This window comes from Arachis stenosperma, chromosome 7 (assembly GCF_014773155.1).
Source record: "Arachis stenosperma cultivar V10309 chromosome 7, arast.V10309.gnm1.PFL2, whole genome shotgun sequence".
Classification (NCBI taxonomy): domain Eukaryota; kingdom Viridiplantae; phylum Streptophyta; class Magnoliopsida; order Fabales; family Fabaceae; genus Arachis; species Arachis stenosperma.
Genome location: NC_080383.1, coordinates 47,882,100 through 47,890,494, shown reverse-complemented (window position 1 = coordinate 47,890,494; position 8,395 = coordinate 47,882,100).

Below are 8,395 nucleotides of genomic sequence, written 5' to 3'. Positions count from 1 at the left end.
CTTGGTTAGAGTTATCCTGCCATCCTTGGTTATAGTTGCCACCTTGATTGTACCTTTGATTGGTGCGGTCATGAAAGTTATGAGTGGCTGCTACAGTGTTGTCTTCTGGTTGGAGTTGCGGACACTCATCGGTATAGTGACTGTAATCTGCACAGATTCCGCATACTCTTTGTGGAACCAACTGCTGGCTGTGCTGTGGTGGAGAAGGTTGAACTTGCTGAGGCTGTTGTTGATTCAGTTGCATCTGCTTCAGCAAGTTGGTCATTTCACATAAGCTCTGAGCTATAGCAGCAGTCTCTTTACTATTGGATACCTCTGCAACAGCTCTTGACCGACTTTGTTTCTGCCTGTGATTCCTAGTAGAGTCAGCTAAGTCGCTGATCAATTGCCATGCTTCGTCCATAGTCTTGTACTTTTTCATAGAACCATTGCTAGCACCTTCCAATGTGGTCCTATCTTGAGATTTCAAACTGGTGGACGAAATTGTTATTCATGTGTTATTCCATTTTGCAAAATTCATTGCTTTTCATTCCATGGTAATGGCGCCAAAAACATGATGCCAATACCATGGTTCACAACTTCGTTCAACTTAACCAGCAAGTGTACTGGGTCATCCAAGTAATACCTTACGTGAGTAAGGGTCGATCTCACGGAGATTGTTGGTATGAAGCAAGCTATGGTCACCTTGTAAATCTCAGTTAGGCAGATTAAATTGGTTTATGGTTTCGAAAACTAATAATAAAAAGAAAATAAAAGGGATAGAAATACTTATGTAAATCAATAGTGGGAATTTCAGATAAGTGTATGGAGATGTTGTGCTCCTCTTGAATCTCTACTTTCTTATTACATTCTTCCAATCCTTCTTACTCCTTTCCATGGCAAGCTGTATGTAGGGCATCACCGTTGTCAATAGCTACATCCCATCCTCTCAGTGAAAATGGTCCTATGCTCTGTCACAGCACGGCTAATCATCTGTCGGTTCTCAATCAGGTTGGAGTAGAATCCATTGATTCTTTTGCGTTTGTCATCACGCCCAGCCTTCAGGAGTTTGAAGCTCGTCACAGTCATTCAATCCCAGAATCCTACTCGGAATACCATAGACAAGGTTTAGACTTTCCGGATCCTCATGAATGCCGCCATCTATCTAACTTATACCACGAAGATTCTGTTGGGGAATCTAAGAGATATGCGCCCAGCCTAAGGTAGAACGGAAGTGGTTGTCAGTCACGCGCGTTCATAGGTGAGAATGATGATGAGTGTCACGGATCATCACATTCATCAAAGTTAAGTGTAACGTATATCTTGGAATAAGAATAAAAGAGAATTGAATAGAAAGTAATAGTAATTGTATTGAAACTTGAGGTACAGCAGAGCTCCACACCCTTAATCTATGGTGTGTAGAAACTCCACCGTTGAAAATACATAAGTGAAAGGTTCAGGCATGGCCGAATGGCCAGCCCCCAAATCGTGATCAATAGTCTCCTAAGATGAAGGATAAAACAAAACTGAGACCAAAGATGAAACGTGGTCAAAAGACGACTAATACACTAGTAAAAAGTCTTATTTATACTAAACTAGCTACTAGGGTTTACATGAGTAAGTAATTGATGCATAAATCCACTTCCGGGGCCCACTTGGTGTATGTTTGGACTGAGCTTGATCTATCCACGAGCTGAGGCTTTTCTTGGAGTTGAACTCCAAGTTATGACGTGTTTTGGGCGTTCAACTCCGGATCATGACGTTTTTCTGGCGTTTAACTCCAGACAGCAGCATGTACTTGGCGTTCAACGCCAAGTTACGTCATGAATTTCCGAATAAATTATGGACTATTATATATTTCTGGATAGCTCTGGATGTCTACTTTCCAACGCCGTTGAGAGCGCGCCAATTGGAGTTCTGTAGCTCCAGAAAATTCATTTCGAGTGCAGGGAGGTCAGAATCCAACAGCATCAGCAGTCCTTTTGTCAGCCTTTTTCAGAGTTTTGCTCAAGTCCCTCAATTTCAGCCAGAAATTACCTGAAATCATAGAAAAACACACAAACTCATAGTAAAGTCCAGAAATGTGAATTTAACATAAAAACTAATGAAAACATCCCTAAAAGTAGCTTGAACTTACTAAAAACTACCTAAAAACAATGCCAAAAAGCGTATAAATTATCCGCTCATCACAACACCAAACTTAAATTGTTGCTTGTCCCCAAGCAACTGAAAATCAAATAGGATTAAAAGAAGAGAATATACTATAAATTCCAAAATATCAATGAATATTAATTATAATTAGATGAGCGGGACTTGTAGCTTTTTGCTTCTGAACAGTTTTGGCATCTCACTTTTTCCTTTGAAGTTTAGAATGATTGGCTTCTCTAGGAACTTAGAATTTCGGATAGTGTTATTGACTTTCCTAGTTAAGCATGTTGATTCTTGAACACAGCTACTTATGAGTCTTGGCCGTGGCCCCAAGCACTTTGTTTTCCAGTATTACCACCGGATACATAAATGCCACAGACACATGACTGGGTGAACCTTTTCAGATTGTGACTCAGCTTTGCTAGAGTCCCCAGTTAGAGGTGTCCAGAGCTCTTAAGCACACTCTTTTTGCTTTGGATCACGACTTTAACCACTTAGTCTCAAGCTTTTCACTTGGACCTTCATGACACAAGCACATGGTTAGGGACAGCTTGATTTAGCCGCTTAGGCCTGGATTTTATTTCCTTAGGCCCTCCTATCCATTGATGCTCAAAGCCTAGGATCCTTTTTACCCTTGCCTTTTGGTTTTAAGGGCTATTGGCTTTTTCTGCTTGCTTTTTCTTTTTCTTTCTATTTTTTTTCGCCACTTTTTTTTTCGCAAGCTTTCTTCTTTTTCACTGCTTTTTCTTGCTTCAAGAATCAATTTCATGATTTTTCAGATCACCAATAACATTTCTCTTTGTTCATCATTCTTTCAAGAGCCAACAGTTTTAACATTCATAAACAACAAGATCAAAAGACATATGCACTGTTCAAGCATTCATTCAGAAAACAAAAAGTATTGTCACCACATCAATATAATTAAATTAAATTCAAGGATAAATTTGAAATTCATGTACTTCTTGTTCTTTTGAATTAAAACATTTTTCATTTAAGAGAGGTGAAGGATTAATGGATTTTATTCATAGCCTTAAGACATGGTTACTACATACTAATGATCATGAAGTAAAGACACAAAACATAGGTAAACACAACATTAAAAACCGAAAACAGAAAGAAATAAAGAACAAGGAATGAATCCACCTTTAGTGGCGTCTTCTTCTTGAAGGACCAATGATGTTCTTAAGCTCTTCTATGTCCCTTCTTTGCCTTTGTTGCTCCTCCCTCATTGCTCTTTGATCTTCTCTTATTTCATGGAGAATGATGGAGTGCTCATGATGTTCCACCCTTAATTGTTCAACATTGTGGCTCAAATCTTCTAAGGAAGTGTTGAGTTGTTCCCAATAGTTGTTGGGAGGAAAGTGCATCCCTTGAGGCATCTCAGGGATTTCTTGATGATGAGCTTCCTCATGCATCTCTTGAGAACCGTGATGGGTCTCTCTTGCTTGCTCCATCCTCTTCTTGGTGATGGGCTTATCCTCTTCAATGGAGATGTCTCCTTCTATGATAACTCCAGCTGAGTAACATAGATGGCAAATAAGGTGAGGAAAAGCTAGCCGTGCCATGGGTGAAGGCTTGTCGGCTATTTTGTAGATTTCATTGGAGATGACCTCATGAACTTCTACTTCCTCTCCAATCATGATGCCATGAATCATGATGGCCCAATCCACAGTAACTTCAGATCGGTTGCTAGTGGGAATGATGGAGCGTTGAATGAACTCCAACCATCCTCTAGCCACAGGCTTGAGGTCCAGTCTTCTTAGTTGGACTGGCTTGCCTTTGGAGTCTCTCTTCCATTGAGCTCCTTCCACACATATGTCCATAAGGACTTGGTCCAACCTTTGATTAAAGTTGACCCTTCTAGTGTAGGGGCGTTCATCTCCTTGCATCATGGGCAAGTGGAATGCCAACCTCACATTTTCCAGACTAAAATCTAAGTATTTCCCCCGAACCATTGTGAGATAATTCTTTAGACTCGGGTTCATACTTTGATCATGGTTCCTAGTGATCCATGCATTGGCATAGAACTCTTGAACCATTAAGATTCCAACTTGTTGCAAGGGGTTGGTTAGGACCTCCCAACCTCTTCTTCGGATTTCATGTCGGATTTCCGGATACTCATTTTTCTTGAGCTTGAAAGGGACCTCAGGGATCACCTTCTTCTTTGCCACAACATCATAGAAATGGTCTTGATGGCTCTTGAAGATGAATCTTTCCATCTCCCATGACTCGGAGGTGGAAGCTTTTGTCTTCCCTTTTCCTTTTCTAGAGGATACTCCGGCCTTAGGTGCCATTGATGGTAATGGAAAAAAAAACTTATGCTTTTACCACACCAAACTTAAAATATTGCTCGCCCTCGAGCAAGAGAAGAAAGAAGAGAAGAAGAAGAAGAAGAAAATATGGTAGAGAGGGAGAGATGTAGGTTCGGCTAAGTGGGAGAGGAGGGGTTTGTGTTGTGTGAAAATGAAGGAGAATGGAAGGGTATTTATAGGGAGAGGGGGGAGTGTATGTTCGGCCATTTTGGGTGGGAATGGGTGGGAAAATGGTTTTGAATTTTTTGAAGGTAGGTGGGGTTTATGGGGAAGAGTGGATGGATGTGAGTGGTGAAGGGGGTAATTGGGAAGAGGAATTGAGGTGATTGGTGAAGAATGTTGGGAATTGTGACATGGGGAATAGTCATCACAAAAACTAGGATTAGGAGGTAAGGTGGGAATATGGTAGGTGGGCATCCTGTGGGGTCCACAGATCCTGAGGTGATCCTGTGGGGTCCACAGGTCCTGAGGTGTCAAGGAATTCCATCCCTGCACCAAATAGGCATGTAAAATGCCTTTGCACACCATTCTGGCGTTTAAACGCCGTGTGGTGCACATTCTGGGCGTTCAACGCCCATGTAAAGCATGTTTCTGGCGTTGAACGCCAGTTTCATGCTTGTTACTGGCGTTCAGCGCCAGCTTTTCTTCTCTGGGCACATTCCTGGCGTTCAGCGCCAGAATGTTGCTTGTTTCTGGCGTTCAGTGCCAGAATGATGCTCTGTTCTGGCGTTGAACGCCGGCCAGATGCATCTTACTGGCGTTGAATGCCAGCCTGTGCTTCCTCCAGGGTGCGAATTTTTTTCTGCTGTTTTTGACTCTGTTTTTAATTTTTATGATTTTTTTTGTGACTCCTCATGATCATGTACCTAATAAAACACAAAATAACAATAATATAGAATAAAATAAAAATTAGATAAATAAAATTGGGTTGCCTCCCAACAAGCGCTTCTTTAATGACAATAGCTTGACAGTGGCTCTCATGGAGCCACAAGGTGATCAGGTCAATGTTGTATAGTCCCAACACCAAATTTAGAGTTTGGATATGGGGTCTTAACACCAAATATAGAGTTTGGTTGTGGCCTCACAGCACCAAACTTAGAGTTTGACTGTGTGGGCTCTTCTTGACTCTGAACTAAGAGAAGCTCTTCATGCTTACTCTCTTTTGTCACAGAGGGATGGCCATGTGCCTTAAACACAAGGTAGTCCCCATTCAATTGAAGGACTAATTCACCTCTGTTGACATATATCTCAGCTCCTGCTGTGGCTAGGAAAGGTCTTCCAAGGATGATGCAATCACCCTCTTCCTTCCTAGTGTCTAAGATTATGAAATCAGCAGGGATGTAAAGGCCTTCAACCTTTACTAACACGTCCTCTACTATTCCATAAGCTTGTCTCAATGACTTATCTGCCAATTGTAATGAGAACAAGGCAGGTTGTACCTCAATGATCCCCAGCTTCTCCATTACAGAGAGTGCCATAAGATTTATCCTTGACCCTAGATCACACAGAGCTTTTTCAAAGATCATGGTGCCTATGGTACAAGGTATTAAGAACTTGCCAGGATCTTGTTTCTTTTGAGGTAGAATTTGCTGAATCCAGGTATCCAGTTCACTAATGAGCAAGGGAGGTTCACTTTCCCAAGTCTCATTACCAAACAACTTGGCATTTAGCTTCATGATAGCTCCTAAGTATTGAGCAACTTGCTCTCCAGTTACATCTTCATCCTCTTCATAGGAAGAATAGTCTTCAGAGCTCATGAATGGCAGAAGGAGATTTAATGGAATCTCTATGGTCTCTATGTGAGCCTTAGATTCCCTTGGATCCTTAATAGGAAACTCCTTCTTACTTGAGGGACGTCTCAGGAGGTCTTCCTCACTAGGATTTTCGTCCTCCTCCTCCCTTGTGCATTCGGCCACATTGATTATATCAATGGCCTTGCACTCTCTTTTTGGATTCTCTTCTGTATTGCTTGGGAGAATATTGGGAGGAGTTTCAATGACTTTCTTACTCAGCTGGCCCACTTGTGCCTCCAAATTTCTGATGGAGGATCTTGTTTCACTCATGAAACTGAAAGTGGCCTTTGACAAATCAAAGACTATATTGGCTAAATTAGAAGTGTTTTGTTCAGAATTCTCTGTCTGTTGCTGAGAAGATGATGGATATGGCTTGCTATTGCTCAGCCTATTGCGTCCACCATTGTTAAAGCCTTGTTGAGACTTCTGTTGATCCTTCCATGAGAAATTTGGATGATTTCTCCATGATGAGTTATAGGTGTTTCCATAAGGTTCACCCATGTAATTAACCTCTGTCATGGCAGGGTTCTCAGGATCATAAGCTTCTTCAGAAGCTGCCTCTCTAGTACTGTTGGATGCATGTTGCCATCTATTCAGATTTTGAGAGATCATGTTGACCTGTTGAGTCAACACTTTGTTCTGAGCCAATATGGCATTCAGAGCATCAATTTCAAGAACTCCTTTCTTCTGAGGTATCCCATTATTTACGGCATTCCTCTCAGAAGTGTACATGAATTGGTTGTTTGCAACCATATCAATGAGTTCTTGAGCCTCTTCAGGCGTTTTCTTTAGGTGAATAGATCCACCTGCAGAATGGTCCAATGACATTTTCGAAAATTCAGATAGACCATAATAGAATATATCTAATATGGTCCATTCTGAAAACATGTCAGATGGACATCTTTTGGTCAGCTGCTTGTATCTTTCCCAAGCTTCATAGAGGGATTCACCATCTTTTTGTTTGAAGGTTTGAACATCCACTCTCAGCTTGCTCAGCTTTTGAGGAGGAAAGAATTTATCCAAGAAGGCAGTGACCAGCTTATCCCAGGAGTCCAGGCTATCCTTAGGTTGTGAATCCAACCATATTCTAGCTCTGTCTCTTACAGCAAAAGGGAAAAGCATGAGTCTGTAGACTTCAAGATCAACTCCATTCGTCTTTATAGTCTCACAGATCTGCAAGAACTCAGTTAAAAACTGATAAGGATCTTCAGATGGAAGTCCATAAAACTTGCAGTTTTGTTGCATCAAGGCAACTAGCTGAGGTTTCAGCTCAAAGTTATTGGCTCCAATGGCAGGAATGGAGATGCTTCTTCCATCAAATTTGGACGTTGGCTTTGTGAAGTCACCAAGCATTCTCCTTGCATTATTATTATTTTCGGCTGCCATCTCCTTCTCTTGTTCGAAAATTTCTGAAAGGTTACCTTTAGAATAATGTAATTTAGCTTCTCTTAATTTTCTTTTCAGAGTCCTTTCAGGTTCAGGATCAATTTCAACAAGAGTGCCTTTTTCCCTGTTCCTGCTCATATGAAAGAGAAGAAAACAAGAAAAGAAAGAGAAATCCTCTATGTCACAGTATAGAGATTCCTTTATTTTAGTAGAAGAAGAAAGGGGATAAGGATAATTGGATGGAGAGAGGTGAAGAGAAGTGTTAGTAATTAAATAATTAAATAGAATAAGTGAGAAGGGATAGAAAATTCGAAAATAATTTTAAAAAGGGGTTAGTAATTTTCGAAAATTAGAGATAAGATGTAATTAAAATTAAAACATGAAACAATTAGTTAATTAAACAGAATTTTTGAAAAAGGGGTGAGATATTTTCGAAAATTAGAGAGGGAAAAGTAGTTAGGTGGTTTTGAAAAAGATAAGAAACAAACAAAAAGTCAAATAGTTAGTTGAAAAAGATATTAAAATCAAATTTGAAAAAAAATAAGAAGATAAGAAGTTAGATAAGATATTTTGAAATCAAATTTTGAAAAAGATAAAATTTTGAAAAGGATAAGATAAAAAGATAAGATAAAAATTTTAAGAGAAAGATATTTTGAAAAAGATTTAATTTTTAAAATGACTTAACTAACAAGAAACTACAAGATAAGATTCTAAAATTTAAAGATTGAACCTTTCTTAACAAGAAAGTAACAAACTTCAAATTTTTGAATCAATCAC